This window comes from Vicugna pacos, chromosome 29 (assembly GCF_048564905.1).
Source record: "Vicugna pacos chromosome 29, VicPac4, whole genome shotgun sequence".
In the NCBI taxonomy this organism is placed as follows: domain Eukaryota; kingdom Metazoa; phylum Chordata; class Mammalia; order Artiodactyla; family Camelidae; genus Vicugna; species Vicugna pacos.
In genome coordinates this window covers 20,200,627-20,220,300 of record NC_133015.1, presented here as the reverse complement: position 1 = coordinate 20,220,300, position 19,674 = coordinate 20,200,627, and the positions used below count along the sequence as shown (strand labels likewise).

Below are 19,674 nucleotides of genomic sequence, written 5' to 3'. Positions count from 1 at the left end.
GGAATGAAATGGCAGGTGTGATTTCTAAACTCTTATCATCAACAATTTGGCTAAGGCCAAGGACTGCTTACAGCCGTTTTTGAGCTCTTCCACAACATTAGCGATCCTCGGATTTGTAGGAGTTAAGGGGCTCAACTGAGCAGGATTTCTTAGTCTAGGGCTGAAGGCCCTTCCATTGCATCACGGACCTAAATTCCAGCATATTCCATTCTTTAGCCAGACCGCACCGCCCCACGTTCCCCAAGTAAGACTTGTGTCATTTCTGACGCTAATTTATCCAAGTAAAATGGCTTCTTCCTTATCAGCTGAAAATATGCCCACCCTTGAAGAGCCAGCTCACAACACACTCAGTGCACACGTCACTCACCCAGCGCTGTTTTCTCTCCCGGCCCCTCCCTATCGCACGACTCAAGTCCGGAGCACCTGCGTTCGTCTCTTACAGTGGTTCTTCCCCATATGGCTTTGATGACAATCATTCGTGTGCTTAGCTCAGTCCCTTCCCCTGCAGGGTGGCACCGTGTCTCAGATGCAAGCTGAATGTACTCGTGCGTACGGAGCAGGAAGCCACAGCCAGCAGGCGGGGCCGGTCCTGCTGGAGGACCCCCGGCAGAGCCTGCAGGGAGGACGCATGCCGGTGCTCCCTGGACGCCCAGAGCAAGTAATCCTGCGGGCTCGGGCGTGCGCAAGCTGGAACCCTGAAGGGTAAGCTGGAACTTCCCCAATGTTCCCACGTTAACCTGACACCGTCAATTCCTTCTGCCCGTCCCGTGATGAAGGACGAGGGGCCCTCCTTCCTAAGGGCTCGCCCCACCGCCCGCGCCTGCGCGCTGCCGGCTCCATCCCCTCCGCAGCCCCCTGTGGGCGTTTGACAGCGCTGACCTCTCTGCCATCCTAAAGCCAGCAAACCAACCAACCAGGACAACCAACCCCTCCCCTCACTCCTGGCTCCCTCTCAACCCTCGGGGCTCCCTCCTCACCCACCACGTGGGCAAAAGCCAGTCTTCCGGAAGGAAGGAGGCTCAGTGGTTGAGAGTCAGATGGCAGGGGTCTGAGTCCCGCTGTCCTGTCCCAGCTCTGTGACCTAAGCTAAGCTGGTGCTAGATGTTTCCAGCCCTCACTGTCCTAATCTATACAATGGGGGGAGAGTTTCCGAGAATTAAAGCAGCACTGCACGTGGTCAGCTGGCACAGTCTTCAACATCCAGTAAGTGCTCTGTATCTGAGCGCTAATGGTCCCTCCCGCCCTCTCTGCAAGTCCCCCTGTTCCCTTCTCTGTCTGACCTGGCCCCCTGCAGCATCGGACCCAGCGGACTCCCTCCTTCCCGAGACGACCCCTCTCCCTGACTTCTGTGCTGCCCACTCTCCTGGTTTTCTTCCCCATCTCCTCTGCAGCACCTGTCCCTCCGCTGATCCCGGGATGTTGGGCCCTCCAGGGTCAGTCTTCAGCCTCAAAAGGGTTTGCTGTGTTTAACTTCCAAACTCAGCTACGTATTACCCAGTGAATTTTCTCCTGCAATACAAGAATGGTAAATCCAGGTGCCTACTGACAGAGGATTCAAGCTCAGATCAGAAACGAAATTCGCTCTTGGCTCACACATTCTGTCTTGTATTTACCCTGTTTCAGAGGCTGATGTCATATTTGTCTATTATCCAAATCACAAAACTGGTTAGAGAAGCGAGTAAAACAGGGCGAAGAAGGAACATGAGGAATTATCTAAAGACTGAAAGTACTTGCTACTACATTTTAGCACTCACTGTGTGCCAGTCTCCAGCCCAGGTGCTTTACACCTGCCTCCTTTTAGTCTATCAGCCTCCTAGCCATGGGGAACTTAACTTCCCAGATGTGGCCACTGAGATTTCAAAAGGGTTAGTCCTTTGACATCTCCTGTACGGCTGTGAGCATCACTGATGCCGTCTTGCTGAAGACCTTTCCTGGCATATGCCTGGTGCCCACAAGACCACTCATAAATGTTGGTTTAGGAATACACGCCCTATGTCCAAGCACAAACCCCCCACACCTAGGCTAGCTATCAAATGGTCCCCGTGGCCACTGCCACTGTGAATGCTTCCAGATCACTGTCCACCCAATCCCATCCTGTGAGTAAGTGACCCCATAAGAAACTGATCCCTTTTAATTTTTTGTAGAGATAGGCTGTCCACCCCAGCTCTAAGAGGTGGCACAGCCACAACTGCAGGACAAAGAGCGGACAGTTGTGGCTCCCGACCCCACCCCAACGCAGGATCCGAGACGCCCACGCTGAGAACCAAAGCATCTGCTCTGCCCGGGGCTGCCATTTGCTTCTGATACAATTTTGTATGGCTGATTAAGGACCTTCATTTAACTTTACTCTGAGAAAGAGAGAGAGAAAATGAGAACTTCTCCCACCAACTCAAAATCTATCTGAAATCTGTATTCGGTCTAGGGAAATACGTACATCCTGAAATACCTCTCATGGTTGTTTCCTGGAACCGGCTTTACTGCCTCTCACAAACTGGCTCCTTGTCTCTCTCCTGTCACCTCCTGCTACCTAAATTTTCCCATGAACTTTGACACTTCCGTGATTTTTTCTCATGGTGGTTTCTATTGGCCTCTATTTCTACCAAAGAATACTTTCATTTCAACTTTCGAGACCCAGTGTGTCATTTCCTTATCAAGTCATCTAAAGACATCTTCCTGTAAAGAAAACAAAAACAAGAACAAAAAAACCCCACTCTTTTCTTCTGTGCTCATAGGATACTTTGTTTCTAGAAATGGTAAAGTTTCAGGCTGTGCTTCAGTTAGTCATGTATGATGTGCACCCACTTCCCCACACCACTGTCCACCTTGCTGGGTTGTTAATTTTTGTGAAAAAAAGAACCGTGTCTTTCTCATAACTCCTTTACAGCACAGTGCATAGCCCGTCTCATAAAGAATCCTCAGGAAATGCTTCTGATATAATATACATGCAAGCATGAGTTAATCGGGATATCCCATGAAATCTTGCCACTTACCACAACATGGATGGACCTAGAAGGTATTATGCTAAGTGAAATAAGGCAGACACAGAGGGACAACTACAGCACGATTTCACTTATGCATGGAATCTAAAAACAAAACAAAACAAGACAGAACCAGACTCATAGAGACAGAGAACAAACTGCAGGTCGCCAGAGGGAAGGGGGTCAGGGGGTGGGTGAAACAGGGGAAAGAGATTAAAAGGACAAATTTCCAGCTATAAAACAATAGGGACAGAATGTCACATAGTGAACACAGTCAATAATATTGCAACAGCAGATGCTCTCTGAACTTATCATGGTGATCATTCCAAAATGTGCAAAAAATATCGAATCACTATGCTGTACACCCAAAAGTAATACTATATGTTAATTATAACTCAGTAAAAAAAAGGTATTTTAGAAGAGGATAGGACAATGTCAGTTTGAAACTTAGGCATATCAGCTATTTAAACAACAATCAGAAAATTACAAGCCACCAAGATAAAGAATGAATTGAGAATGAGAATAGCCTGCTTTATAAAGAAGGTCTGGTCCAAAAAGTGTCAATGGACAACAAAGGAAGAGAAGGACACAGGGTCATGGGTGAGACCATCGCCCTTGAAGATCTGATAGAGAGCACCAATATTTATTGCTTATTCTATTTTAGTTTTTCATATTTAGCAACTTAGAAGACAAAATGGCAGAACACTGGTCACAACTCATTAGTAAGTTCCTGGACTGCAAAGTTCGGCTGATTTTAGTGGAACAGAAAACCTTCACTAAGCAGCTTGCTTTTATGTTCGGAGTCACTGCTTAATGCCTTATCAAATTATTTGCTGGCAATAATAGTTGACTTTATTGATCACTTACTCTGCTAGACATGTGCAATTCAGCCAGACTGCATGAAGCGCCACCAGCAGGAGCCAAGACTGGAGCCAGGTAGGAGGTCGATGCCAGTGTCTATGCTGTGGACCATTTTGCTGTACCCCTGGCATCTGGCCCAGAAGTTAAAAAACATGGTGTTCCTAAGTGCTCAGAGAGTGATGACAGAGTGGAATTAAGTATTAGTTTAAGTATTGTGTTGTGTAAGGAAGTCGCTGAACTTTGTGCTACTTGACTCAGAGGATAAATGTCATTAAATAATCACGGCGATTTCCCTTCATTTTGTGTCTCAGAAGACTCAGCGTTCACCATTACACAGAGATTCCTGGCTTCGCAGGAAGGTCACAGGGTCTGGAGTCTGGAGGAGGCCAGGGTGTGAGCCTCAGTTCTGCCTTTCTTAGGCGACTTGCTTAATCTCACTTCATGAAATGGGAATAATGTCTGGCCCTCACCTCCCAACCATAAAGAAGCATAAAATACCATATAAATGTTCATCATGACTTCCATCTTTAATATCTTGTTTTCACTTACTTTAAAATTCTGTTCTTTAATTAAATCAGAGATGCATATGACCTATCTTCTCAGTAAATGAGGGATTATTTTTTTTTTTTTAAAGATACCAGATTTGGTCAATGGTCAAACATTTCCTGGCAGAGATGTTGGGCAACCAATAAATTGACCAAACAATTCCTGCATCTAGTTTATATCTCCTGGGTCAACAAAGACCTTAGGAGCCACAGAGCCGCTCTGAACTTCCCTTGCTCCCTGAGGCCTTCTATGTGTTTCAAGCAGGACCACATAAAATCTGAAGGACTGCCCTCTGCTACAGGTGAGTTGGATGAAAAATAATTTAAAAGGCAAAATGATTTAAGGGAAGGAAAAGTAAGACCAAAATAAGACACAAGAAAAATGTCCTCCATCTCTGAGGTGCAGCCCGAAGCTGAAATAATCAGGCGATGCTTTACTGCAGTATTATTCACGGTAAATAGCAGTTAACCCAAGACAGACCCCACTACGTGTTTTAATCTTCCTATGTAAGAACTGGAAGTTAATTTTGCTTTTCTCTTTAAAATCAATGGTAGATTTCAATGTCAGAAAAAAAATCTCTGAAGTTGTCTGGCAGTGAGGAAATCTATAAATTAAGGCAAATGAGAAAAAAAGAAACGGGAAACAAAAGAGCAAAACATTCAAGACGTCAAGAATCCAGTATGAGGATTTTTGATGAAATTCCTCCTGCCGGGTACAGGCAAGGCCAGCCCCTCTCGACCAGCGCTCCCCCAGCACACAGGCCACGGGGGTGGGTGTGAGCCCTCAGTTCTTTCTCCCTTTCATTTAAAAGTGGGAACTGTGCAAGGTATTCTATTGCCACACTTCACACTGGGGTCTGAACTAAATCTGCTACCACGTCGAGAGAGGGGCATGTTATTCACTGTTGAGAAACCCCATCCGCAGCCAGCCATAGGGGTGCTCCTGGCCGGAGTCTTTGTACTATCTCTGTGAAAAAGGAAAAATTAGTATGTCTGATCCAAAAAGGACCCCTTCTGAGCCCACTTCCTCTAATGCTATCTTCCTCCCAGGTACACAGGACGGGGAGAAGAGGTAAATCCTGGCAACTCTGGGGGACCGTCTTCCCTGCCAGCCTTCCCTGAAGCCTGGAGGGAAGAGGGGAGGGGCACCTTCCTTCACCTCCTACAGCAAAGGAATAATGCACTTCTCTTCTCCTAAGAATTAAGTATCAGCTACACGCCAGCAGGAGTTCAACGTTCAAAGCTGAAACCGAACAGTTAACATAAATGTTTTTCAGCGGAGAGACAAAGCTACTACAACTCAGTACACATTAGATAAAGGGCAATTGTTTTCATCTGCTCCTCTATTGAAATAATGTGGGATTCTGCTGGGAGCAGTCAGTGACTCCAGCAAGTATTCCAGTTTATTAAATGTAGTCTGCTTTCTCCCCACAGGGTTATTTTAATAAATTATACATCACTCCCCTTCTAGAGTAATAATCCTTTAACAGATGTGACCCCATATGTTAAATTAGAAATTTCAGAGACGCTAAGTGATGTGTTTTCTATACATAACGGAAACCCCTTCAGTGCCAAGGCAGTCCACAGGCTTACCAGCAGCTGCTTCAGACATGATGAATTTCATCTCCATGTTCGCTGTTCCATAAAAGAACAGCCACCTTCCCCAGTTTTACCTTAGATACAATTCTAACAGTTTCCATCTTCTCGTTCTAGAGACTAGAGCCTTTAGCTGATCACAAGTCAATTAGAAAGAGGAAGTGAGTGTTGCTTGAATCAGACATACACTCAGCAGCAGGAAGTAAAAGCCAACAGATTAAAGGAAGAAAGACAGAAGAACCGTCAGAAATGAACCCAGGTCAAACAGCACTGCATTATGGGTCAAACTGTGCAGAGGTCAACAGTGCTATGTTCTCAACAGCTCCGAAAGGTTTCCCTGAACAATAACTGATGCTCATTAAAATGGGCACGACAGTCTCCAACCACCAATAAAAGGTACAGTGTGTGTGCAACATACAATTTAAAAAGGCAGAGAGGTGTAAAAAGTATTTCAGAAAAATATCTACCAAGTTTTGTTTATTTTGTTTAAATGGTGCTTAAAGGTAAAGTCATCTTGAAATATTTGTTTCTATAAAATGTTGATTGCCCAGGAATGTCAAATAAAACAGTATTTTTAAGCCTGGATGCACATCAGTATCACCAGGAGAACGTGAAACAAAATAGAGATTTCCAAGCACCACCGAATGAGAATCATGAAGGAGGTGGAGGGAAGCAACAAGAACCTCTACTACAAAGAGAAAAACAAAAAATAATAAATATAGGTAACCCTGCCATCCAACACCTCAGATAGATCTAAAGATTCGTATATGTTATACATGTGAATAACTTTGGTATTTGTAAGCTTAGTTTCTAACACTGCCTTAATTTTTACTTGGCTGTTCAAATGTCAAATGTCAAGGATCTATATGTTTGATTGATGTTTGCCAGCACTGATACTGGCAGCTGGCTTTGATTATTACATCTTTCAAGTCGTCACGGGAGGGCAATGGGAAAAGTTTTCAATTAGCAATAAGCACACCTCAGATAAACCTCTCTGGCTATGATACGCCCACTGCACAAAGCTTGATCATTGTATCGTTTAAGATGGAAGTTACATCTGGCTCATATTTTTTTAGACAGCATCAGAGATTTCACCAAACCCACGTGGAAAGCTTTCAGTGCAATCTGATGATGGCAATGAAAGAAATCCCAAGAGTGCCTTTGGAGTTTCTCTCTGTGCCAAAAATGAAAACCTGATATTACTGAAAGTATTAGTCTTGGTTTAGGGGTAGTGGGAGACAGTAAGGCGACCACAAACTTTCAACAAGCAACCCAGCTGTAAAGATCTGGATCTCTGCGGAATGAGAAATAGTTGGGTTTATTCAGGCAATAGCAGGATGATAAAGTGACAGATAAACAATTTCTGATATTTTAACAAGTAGAAAATGCATGTTTAAATGCCAGATTTTCATTACAGACAAGGGTGAATATGGATCAGTAACAGAGACATAAACCTATAATTCAATATACTGAAAGATAAAGCTATTGCCCTTCTGAAATAGATGTAGTGGAAATAACAATAATGAAGAAAGGGATGTTATTTTCAAATACTAAGGTTGAAAGCAAACTTTCAAAACAAAATCGGATTTCTAAATATTTCCATATCATACATGAAACAGCGGTTTACAAGACACTGCACATCAGATAATGAAGGGCAGTGATCCCTGAGAGACAGAATCAAATTTTTCAAAACCAGTGATAAAATGGCAACTCTAAACGTCGACAGAATAGACAGTAACACACAAGGTAACAAAAAAAGGATGATAAGATTTCTTATTAGAAAAAAAAAAATAGAAGACAGTGAAGCAGTATTTTTAAAGTATGAACAGAAAAAAAAAATAAAAGTCAACTGAGAATTCTATACCCAGCAAAAATATCCCTTGAAACAAAAGCTTTTCAGACATACAAAAGCTGAAAGGATTCATCACCAGCTGGCTTACGCTACAAGATATATTACATGACATCCTTCAGGCAGAAGGAAATGATAATCATGGGGAATATGGATTTATACACAAAAACTGAAAGGGCTGGAAACAGTAACTGCATGGGTCAATGCGTTTTCTTCCTTGTTATTTAAAACTCTTTAAGAGCTAATTAAATAAAATAATTGTTTAAAAAAAATAATAAGCATGTAGTGCAGGCTTTGGAGCATACTTAAAAGTAAAATGTATGACAAGAGTAACACAAAGTCAGAGAAAGAAGAAAGTATATTCCTTTAAGGTTCTATATAGTGTATGTGAAGTAATAAAATATCACTTGAAGGCAGACTGCAGTAAGTTAAGAATGTATTCTATAAACCTTAAAACAACCACTAAAGAAAACAAAGAATTATAGCTAATAATCCAACAAAGGAGATAAATGGAGTCAGAAAAATTATTTGATTACTCCAAGAGAAGGCAGAGAAAGGGGAAAAAAATGGAAGAGATTTGACAAGTAGAAAACCTACAGTAAGCTGATAGGTTTAAACCTAACCATATCAACAACCACATTAAATATGAATACCTCAGTTAAAAGCAGAATTTCAGCTTGGATGAAAAAGTAAGACCCAACTATACCCTGACTCCAAAAAACGCAGTTTAAATATAAAGACACAAATAAGTTAGAAACAAACGGAAGGAAATTGGCATGATGTTCCAATAATATCAAAAGAAAGCTGAAGTGCCCATATTAACGTCAAATAGATTTCAGTCCAAAGGATATTATCCATGGTAAAGGTTATTTCATAATGATAAAGGAGTCAACTCATTAGGGGAACATAATAATCTAAATGTTTATGCATCTAGTAACCAAGCTTTAAAACGCATGAACCAGAAACCAGCAGAACTGTAAAGGGAATTAAAAAATCTGCAAATCCATCAGAGATTTTGTTACTGTTCACCCAACAATTGACAGAAGAAGTAGGAAGCGTATCAGCAGGCTAAAGATCTGAACAAGAGCGTAAACCAAGCTGACCTGTCATTTCTAGAACACTCCCCCCACGACAGCAAAATAGACATTGTTGCAAGTGCGCACAAAATAGACATTGTTGCAAATAAAGCTTAAATGAAGCTTTCTTTAAGCTCAAGCTTCCACCTTAAAAGCTAGAAAAAGAAGAGCAAATTAAACGTAAAGCAGTAGAATAAAGCAAACAACGAAGATCAGAGCAAATATCAACAGTTTAGAAAGCAGAAAAGTAATGAAGTTAATGAAATTAAAGATAACGAAGGACAGTGATCCCTGAGAGACAGAATCAGATTTTTCTAAACCAGTGATAAGACGAGAACTCTAAATGTGGACAGAACAGACAGGAACACACAAGGAAACAAAAATAAGGATGATAACAGATTTATTAGAAATTGAAAATTATGAGGCAAAGCAAGAATTATAAAATACTTTGGAAACACAAAGAAATGAGGCAGTAATACTTCTAATAGGGATCACAAGGTAAGGATTAAGGAAGAATTTGGTGTTTAGCCGAGTCTTGAAGCACAGATTTAACTTGGGATGAGGCAGAAGCAGAGAAAAATCTTCCACATGTAGAGGGAAATACCGAGGTGGAAACGTGAAAGACACAAGTTCAGGGATCTGTGGAAAGTTGGATGGACTTTCACCAGATTCTGGTTCAGGAATCCTGGGGGTCAAGGCTACGTAGATGGCTTGGAGTCCGATTAAGAAGTTTCCTGAAAAGTAGCCTGAGGAATTCAGACCCTGTTCCACAATCAGTGGTTACTGATGGTTTTGATGAGTGACCATAAATAACCTGTGTTTTAGGACGTTTCTCTTGTCGTCAATGCACTTAAGTGGACAGGCAGAGGGGGAGAAGTGGACGTGACTACAACAGTCAAAAAAGAAGCTGTGGCAGGGCTGAGGCCAGGGCAGTGAAGGGAGAGGGTCAAAGTCCCAGCTAAATTCAATGGTTAAATTTTAGGGGAAAAGAAGAGTTGAAAATAAAACTCCTAGAAATAATTAAACCTGAAAATACCAAAGAAAAAAAAAGCTGCGATTTCTCACGAGAAACAGTTACATTCAGACAACTCTGTCTCCACTTGAATAAAAATGCATCTGTTAATTTCACTGTGTTTCTAGATTATCATGTTTTTTTAAACATAGTGCACTACTGAGCACACTGTCACTCAGAGAGGAGGTGGTGACATTCTGAAACATCACAGATTACTGTCAGCCTGAGAGATAGGGTATCTGTTGTGATTCTTTTTATGAATAATATGCGGTTTATTTTTGTGCAGCAGCACACCACATGTTTTGGTTTTTAACAGATGGCAAACTGTTTTTACCAGGGTTTTAAACTTGCACACTGGGAATGAAAACTATTTATACAGTAAACACTTTTAGCTGATCCTATCTTTGGACGCGTTTAATTAAAGAATGAGCTACCAATAGCACAATCAGGCAGACACATGGGAGGAAAGCAGGAACTTGCTTCCTTGCTGAATGCATTATTTTACCCCAGCAATTTAAAGCACACATGGACATTAATGGTGCGATTGAGTTTTCTAATAAATCCCTTAAGAAGTTAAGAGTTTTTAGTTAGCTGTTTTCCGTAACGGTGTTAATAAAGCTTTAACACCCGAGGCAGAAGGTAAGCAAAACTTCCTCTTTAATGAGATGCCACTGCAAGCATCCCTCAGGTAGCTCTCCAGGATTCCCACACCTTTCTCAGTTTGCCGATGTTCATTTTCCACACATAAACACTTTCTAGAGGGACATTCCTGGAGAATCACTATTCTTCTCTTGTACTTAAGACATTAAATATATTGGGATGTCGTGCAGATGAAGTTTATCGAATTCATCAAGAGCCTCTTAGAAAAGGTACAGATACAAATAAACAGTATTAAACAGCACCTGGACTTGGGGATCGCATCCATTTTATTATATAAAATAGCAATGGGGGAAAGTAATGATAATGGTTACTCCGATTTGTATAGCATGACACCAGGGACAAAGTGAAATGGTCACCCAACTTACTGAAAGCTGCAGGAGGGCAGGCAGAATCACCTCCACATTTCACACATGGAGAAAGAAAAGGTCCAAGAGTCTCAGAGACGTATTCAAGATCAAACGGCAAGTACGAAGTTCAAGATCAAATGGCAATTAGAATTGATGGAGCTGAGACAAAAACCCCTGGAAAAGGACCTGTTTCACTGCATCGCAAAAATTCTCTAGTTCTGATCAAGTGACTTCATGCTAGTAAGAGGAATTTAAATAGCTACCAGGAAAATGTTCATGGAAAGAAAGAAAGAAAAGAAAAAAAGATAGCTACTTTCAAGGCTGATGCAGGCTGAATAATACTCCCAAATCTCCAAACTTCCTGTAGTGTTATGGGTTTCAACCGCCAAACACCACATTCAGCCACAGACTTTAAGACCCAAATAGATCAAATCGCGTAGTCAGTCTAAGATGACTGACCGAGAGTGGAAACACCCTGTGCATACTTCCGTTACTCCAGTGCTGGTGCACTAAGTATGTTTTTGATACAATGAATCTAAAAGGCAATTTTAAAATGTTCCTCCCTTTTTCTTTCTTTCTAACAAGTCCCTTCCCTCGTGTTTTATAATCATACGGAAATAGTACAGCAAGTGCGCTGTTGAGATATTATACTTCTCAGGGCGTAAAAGACAGCCTGCACCTGGCCTCCCTCCCTGCCAGGCACAGAGGCACGCAATTAATGGCAGGACAGCACACGCCCTGCTGGGTCTTATGCTGCCCGAGTCTCTGTCTGCGAGTGCCATGGAAAAATACACTGCAGAGAAACGCACACAGGGTTCACGGCAGCAGTTTAAAAAGCAAGATGCGGTATGAATCAAAGTGGCAAGGCTCAGGAATAAAAAGCTCTCCCAAGTTCATTGGTTTTATGCAGAAGCTATAATTTGCAATTAATGCTCCTTGCATCCTATGACTGGCTGAATGACATTCGTAATGACATCACTAATACGGTGGTATCAACGCACAAAGAAGTCAGTGATCCTTGGGGAGAGGAACAAACTCCAATGACGCATAAAAATCAAGGCTATTACCTGAAACACACAAGTCTTGGCTTTTATGTAAAGGATATCGATTAAAGGCACCATGCTGTGTAAACCAATTCCATCCACCTTTATTTTGAATTTGGTTTTGAGTGTTTTGCACAATTTGAGTGGAGTTGGTATTATACAATCATGGTAGCTAATTGGCCCCAAAGGCTCCAGATAAAGAATATGTACATAGTCCTAGAAGTGGGCCCTAATCTATTATGTGAAACAGGAAAGGAACAAACAAAAACTACTATCAAAGGTACTGAAGAATCAAAGGAGAGAAATTGTAAAAAAAAATCACTGGATATTAAAAAAAGGAAAAAATTATGACAATTTTCCCCCAAAGTGGTAGTGTCAAGAGTTTCAAGACAGGATTTTTAATCAACTTAAACTGTTTCATAGAGCACGTTCCCATGATACCCTAGTAACACTGCTCTTGCAGTGAAGACGAGCTGGCTGTGCACAGAAACACCTATGACTTGTTTTTCTTATCAACCCATCATTCCTGCCATTAATTAGGTACCTGAATTCACAGGTCTGTGCAAAGAGAATTGCACTGACAGATACAACCGTTGCTCACTAATTGAGGACCAGCACAAATGTCACCCCTCCATGAAGACTTGAGCTTGACTGACATGGTGTTAGGGATGAGTAAATAGACCGGCTTCTCAGGCAGAACGTAATAAAAATCTCCCGAATCAAAACAGAGAGGATTTGATTTATTTTCACTGCTACTAATACTTTCTATTGTCAACACATACTTGATTTTTTAATGAAAAACATAAACACATGGCAAGAATTACTGCTGTAAATGTCAGTACCATCTACCATTATATCAGAAGAATGAAAAATGCCATGGGGAAGAGCTCTGTAATCAGAGATAATTTTCAGTAATGCATTTTCAAACTAATCCACTTTCCACTTGTTGAAATAAATGAACATATTCAACTACCAACAGCACTGTCTTTTTATGGCACATTTTTGGAAATTTTCAGCTAGCTTGGGTATATGTGGCTAATGTACTCTTTAATTTGCTTCAGCGTACAAATAGACAACATGTTAAGACAGAATAAAGTGGATTATTCTGCTTTGAAGACAGGGTCACATTTCCCATCAATTAAAAGAAAATTTAGATCCTAATGATAATTTCAAAACACACTAATATCTGAGTCTTTTTCTTAAAAAACCTATTTAACTTCCCTGTTCACGCTGTCACAATCATTAGAGAACTTACAGTTGTGAAATGTTGAATGCTCAACGGGAAACTTTAGAATGGAATTTTAATGATAACAAAGAATTTGCTATTATTGTCCTGTGGTGTATTTGACTGAAGATGCACACTGGTGGAAACAGGTGCCCTGAATTATCACTCAAACTTCAGTAAAGTTAAAAATCACGAAGTGAAAAATAAAAACAAAGCACATGTGTATTTCAACACAACTACAAACCTTTACTACACTTGATGAGATTGGTAATGTATGCTGAGCTTATTTAAATCGCTGAAATTGGTGTAATTAAACTTCTCTCTAAATCAGACTTGTATAAGAGTCAGAAATCTCCTATAATTAACTTACCTGTAGAAGTAATCAGACAATAACTGCTGGTGTATTTTAGGACCCACTACAAATACTGCCGCTGTTGGATGTAATGACTGTAATAAATCTGCAACAGCAGTTATCTCATAACCTCTTTTCACAGCTGCAAGGGTGGGAGGGAGATTGGTTTTTTCAAAGCTCTTCCCCGAGTTTTGAGCTACGTTGCTCTTCTACAATATGGGAAAATTACAAAGCCATAGTAGGGTGGCCTGAACTGAACCACGAGCCTACATCCAAGCGGGCTCTTGTTACTAATAATGAAAAATATATAGTGTTTTACTGCTGAAGACGATGAACCAAAGCCTCCAATGGGCAGCTAAAAGATGAAGATCTAATACACGGGCCATGCAGGAATTAAGTTCAAGGCAGTGATGACCTGGCCAAGCCCATGAGCACCAAAGGAAACGACCCTCAGAGACCAAATAATTGAAGCTTGATCACAGGTGCCACCATAGCCACGTACTACTGTTCTTATCTCAGTAAGATAATGAATAAACTGTTTGAGTGAAGTACCATGCTTTACCCTTCCCAAGCCAAAGCCATTTGTCCAATGTTTTTGTACATATTTTATTATTTTATAATAGAAAAACATATGAAAACAAGGAAATATTGTTAAACCTGTTCAAAGGATCAAAAAAGACCGGAGAACACCATTCTCTTATGTATTCACTCATACATTCATTTATTCCAACCATTTATGCACCTGTAAGGCACTGTACATGAAGTTAACAGATTTAAAACCAATTGGAAAGATGTTTTGATAATACAAAACCCAACAAGGGGTTAATGTCAGCAATACAAATAAGGCCACTGAAAATCAACAAGAAAAATTTTTTAAAATATGAATGGGCGGCTCACAGTAAGGGAATCCAGAACGGCTTACAAATGTGAGACAGCCACCTTCTCCAGTATTCAGAGTGTTAGTATTCGTATGAAGTATCACTGAAACATTAAAACAGCTATTTGAAGGCACTGGAAAATGACCAAAGACAGGCAGAAACTGAAAAATCGAAGAGTTTATTCTTGAAAGACTCTCTCCACATTGGGTAAGAATGGTGAGTTTGCAGTTTTCTTGCATGGGGTACTCACCAACCACCCCAAGTCAGAAAGTGATCTTACCAAAAGGAGCAGATGACATCATTCAGAGCAACAGAGTAGACAGAAATTTAAAGGAGAAATTTTGGAAGCAGGAGAGCCACAAAAGGGCTGAGATCTTGCTAGTAAACTCTGCTCAAACCCCTGGCTGACTGATAAGTTTCCGTCTCCATGGGTAGCCCCAGGGAGGCTGGTAAAAAAGCAAGCAGAAACTCGAAGAGGATGGATTTGTTCAACATGACTGCAAAACAACCTCCAAACTTAGCAACTTACAACAACCGTAAACGTTTATTATCTTAGACACGTTCCTTGCTACACAGACCTGCCGGAAGGGCTGCTGTGTATTCTCGTAACAGGGCAGCTGGCTTCCCCCAGAGCACGTATCCAAAGGAGAGCAATGTCCCTTATGCCCTAGCCTTGGAAGTCATGCTGTCATTTCTGCAATGCCCTACTGGTCACACAGGTTAGCTCTATTCAGTGACGAGAGGACTACATAGGGGCATGAAGGGGAGGTAAGACTCACTAGGGGCCTTTGTGAAGGCAAACTGCTGCAGAAATTGACCTTCGAAAAACAGAACTGCTCCTGGTGAAATGTGGGAGTCTCCTGTGTTTTGCCTGAATACAGTTCTCAATACACACACACAGTCTGAACAGCAGAAAATAGACACCCTACTTGTTGGAGGTGTAGCTTGAGCATAAGGTGGGGCTGGCAAAGCAACCGGAAGCTTAGATGGGGAATCCCGGAAGCCAGACCCAAACTTTGAATGAATTCTGCCTAAATCTTCGGCCGACCACTAAACCACGCGGGCACAGGGCACCTCCACCCGCCACCCACCAGAAGGCTAGACTTAAAAACAGCAGCTGGAAGCCAAAAAAAACCTAAGCAGAGGCAGTAGCTGCTTCACACTGCAGGGGAGACAGATTTTTCAGTTTGAGTCCAGGCAAATTAACTGTGTATTAGACGCCAACAGTCCCCCCACCTAAAAACAAAACAAATTCCAGAGTTGCTACAATATATACACCATCCAGCTTTTGACCAAAAATTGCTAGACATGCAAAGAAACAGGAATCTCTTGACCCATAATCAGGAAAAAAAAAAAGTAGTCAACAGCAACTGCCTTTGAGCGTGCCCAGGTATCAGGTGTATTAGAAAAACATTTCCAATCAGGGATTATAAATGAGTACAAAGAATTAAAGACAAACAAGGTATGAATGATTGAACAGATATGCAGTCTCAACAGTGAAACTGAAACTATAAAAAAAGAAGTAATCAGAAATCTAGAGCTGAAAAGAACAGGAGCTGGAATGAAAATTTTGCCAGATGGACTCAACAGCAAATCTGAAATGGCAAAAGAAGCAATCACTGAACTTTAAGATAGAAGAGGAGAAATTATTCAATACAGGAAGGAAAACTTACCAGAGGAAAAAAAATTAACAAAGTTTCAAAAACTCTGGGACAGAATCATACAGTCTAACTAATTAATTAATTAACTAATTAGCTAATTAACTGGAGTACCAGAAGTCACGGAGAAAGAAGGAAAAAAATGAAATAATGGCTAAAAAATACTTAATTCACAAGATTTTTTGCTAAGGATTAAATGAGAACCTACGTGAAAATAACTTGAAATGTAGTACATTGTAGACACTTAAAAGTTCATTCAAACATGGATATTCTGTTTATAAACCTTCTTGTCCTCCGTTTTGGCTCTTTGCATCTCATATTTTCACCATCAGATGAAAAGGCAATTACGAGGAATGGCAGTATCCACATTTTTCACACTACAACTATTTATTCAGCTCCTACTATGTAATGGTGAATTGCCATTGGACAGACAGAATGGTTAATTTTATGCATCAGCTTCAGTAGGCCATGGTACCCAGATATTTGGTCTAACATGTCTGGATGTGGCTGTGAATGTATTTTTTTAGATGAGAAGATTTTTTTTGATGAGACTAACATTTCAATCAGTAGACGTTGAGTAAAGCAGATCATTCTTCATAATGTCAGTGGGCCTCATCCAAACAGCTGAAGGCCTAAAGAAAAAGACTGACAGCCTTGCCCCCACAGGGTAGAGGGAATTCCGCCTCCAGAATCCCCTGGGCCTTGAGCTGCAACGCCAGCTCTTTCCTGGGTCTTCAGCTTGCCTGCCTGCTCCGCAGATGTTAGACTGACTGCCTCCACAACGTCATGAGCCAATTCCTTAAGATACATCTCTCTGTGTCTGTGTCTCTCTCTGCCTCTCTCTGTCTCTCCACACACACACACACACACACACATACACACACACACACCCCCGACTGGCTCTATTTCTCTGGAGAACCTTGACTAATACTAGGCTGGGAGTAGGGTGGGGCAGGTCACAGTTCCCACCTTTAAGAAGTGTTTTTTAAATGAAAAATTATGGGGCAAACTCAAACCATGTGCTAAAAATCTGAAACACAGTATTCCTTGGGAACAGAGAGGACAAGCACATCTTCTGGTCTTGGGGAGGAGACGGGGGTGTAGTCGGAAGGCTTCCTGGCAGAGGTCATCTCTACACTCAATTCTAGGGAACAGGAGTTTGTGATTGTAAAGTGAGGAGACAAGGAAGAGCATCTTGAACAGAGGAAAGCCACAAGCGGAAGCCAGGTCCTGCGAGGCTTTATGTGCTGTCCTAAGGAGCCTAGTTTTTACTCTGTTTTTGCTCGAATATGTTATAAATGGTTATAAGAATCCCAGGAAAAACTGCATATAGATATGTATACTTAAAAAACAAGAAGATTCTTAATGAGGCTTGATCGTTGCCCTTGTGGGTTCTCTCTCTATTTTCCTTATGATCACAGGAAACTCAGAAGCAAGCATACCAGGTACCAGCTGCATCAAGCTGATTTAAGGACAATAACACAGCCATCTCAGCCTTTCCTCTAAGCCAGATTACAGACGTCATTTGTTAGTGTTTCAGTGTGGCTTGCTTTCTAGTGCCATCTGGTGTTTTGCTGGGGCACTGATACTTCTTAAAATAATACAAATAGTAACCAGGAAATCTTTAAATGACTTCTTAAAGACATTCACAAAAACATAGTTTAAGCATATCCTCAGTTGTAATGAATGGTATAATGGGATATTAGATATTAGTCTCAATCAAAGGAGAATTTCAGGAAAAGTCCCTGATCCGAATGCGATTTTATCTAACACACACACAGGTATACACACAGAAGCAAAAGCACATACCCCTTTTGCAGGCATGGATATTCTGTTGCTCCTCAAATTTCTTTAAAGGCTCACAAATCCTCAAGTAATCACTGACATTTGATATGTATTAAATTAGTAACACATCGCATACTTTTACCTTCAATGAATTTGTTAACGCAAGCTTTTTTAAGAAGCTTTGAGTCATTTTTGACTCCCCTCCTTCTCTCCTGCCCCATCTCCTAGCCATTAGCAAATCCTACAGAACTCACGTGCGAGTATATGCAGGGTCCAACCACCACGCACCATGTCTACCCCACATCCTAATCCTGTCGCCACCATCCCTCGCCTGGACTACTGTTGTCATCTTCTAAGTGGGCCCACTGCTTGCAATCTTGCATCCCTAGATCCAGAATGGGCCTTTCAAAACATAAAACAGATCCTATCAATCTTCTTCTCAGAATCTCCCAACAGCTTCCCCTCTCACGAGATATATTCAAAGCCCTTCTTCAAAGCCCTGTGAGATTCAGACCCTAGAAACCCCTCTAATTTCACCCCTCCTCTCTCCCCTCACGGGCCACACTGGCCTCCTCACTGACCCTCACATGCACGAAGCGCACCTCCCCCGGGGACTATGAACATGCTTTCCATTCCTGGGACTCAGCTCTCCCAGCTGGCTGCACGGCTCACTCCCTTGCACCTTGTGTCTCCAAATGTCACTGTCCAGGAGGCCCAACAACAGAGCAACACCCCTGCCCACTGTCATTCTCTGTACTCTGCTCCTGTTTCATATTCATACTTTCATATTTTCATACTTCTTCTATTTTTTAAAAATTACGTACCTCCCCCAACATATACACTAAAAATAAAAAAAGTGTATGTGTATTGGGGGGGTCTGTAATTTTTAAGTTATAAATATCATGAGAACTGGGACTTTGCTTTTACTGAATGTTTTAGCTCCAGTGCCTAAAATAGGGCCTGGCACATAGCAGGTACTCAGTGTGTACTGAATAAATGGATAAATAAAAATAATTGTCTGAAATGAACACCTAGCAAGCCATTTTTCCACTGCATTACTTTGCAGCTCACAGTCAGTCCCATTCTGTGGTTGCGGAACACAGACTAGGCGGACAAAGGTGACATCCAGTGGGGAGAAACTGACATAGCAATTGTGGCCAAAACATGTAAATAATCTGATTCAATTTAAGAAGCTAGCATTTCCTAATGGCATTCGTTTGGAATTAGCCCTGTTCCAAAACCATGACTCTGTCAAAATAAACTAAACCATATTCTCTAAAAGAAAGGGATCACAGAATTATTAACTCTAAGTAAAAACAAAACCTTCCTTCTCTCACCTGTAGTTCTTCACCAACACACTTAAGGGGGTAACACAAGCGTAGAAGATTATGCAACCGAATAGCTCAGCCTGAGACGAATTTACAATTACCATTAAAAAAAACTCCATTTCTATTATTATGAAATTAAAATCCGACTCTTAAAACATTCCATTTTTCCCTCTGCATATTCCAGAAGTGGGACATCTCCCCTTCCCTCTGTGTGATGGAGAGTGAGAAGCAGGGAGCTGCCGGAGATTCTCTCCACCGGTCCCGTGAAGAAATAGCCAAGAAGCCCACCTCCCATGCACTGGAAAACTCGCTTCAGGCTCAGAACTCCGGGAGGATAAAGCTGTGCGGAGGGTGCCAGGCAGCACAGGGAGAGGACCTGAAGCCCCTGGAGAGAGAGCAGCCCACTGCAATCTGAAATTAGATGGGGAGGGAGGCCCCCTGAGAGGGCAACAGTCGAGGTAAGACTGAAGGAGCAAGCTGT

The 19,674-nt window shown here is 41.6% G+C and overlaps 1 protein-coding gene and 1 pseudogene across 8 annotated transcripts in view; both read right to left on the bottom strand.

The window, feature by feature from the left end:
* The window catches only part of ASPH (aspartate beta-hydroxylase), a 173,337-nt gene that overhangs the window by 54,531 nt on the left and 99,132 nt on the right, over positions 1–19,674 (bottom strand). The window lies entirely within an intron of this gene.
* On the bottom strand, positions 6,892–7,004 carry LOC116285990 (U4 spliceosomal RNA; annotated as a pseudogene).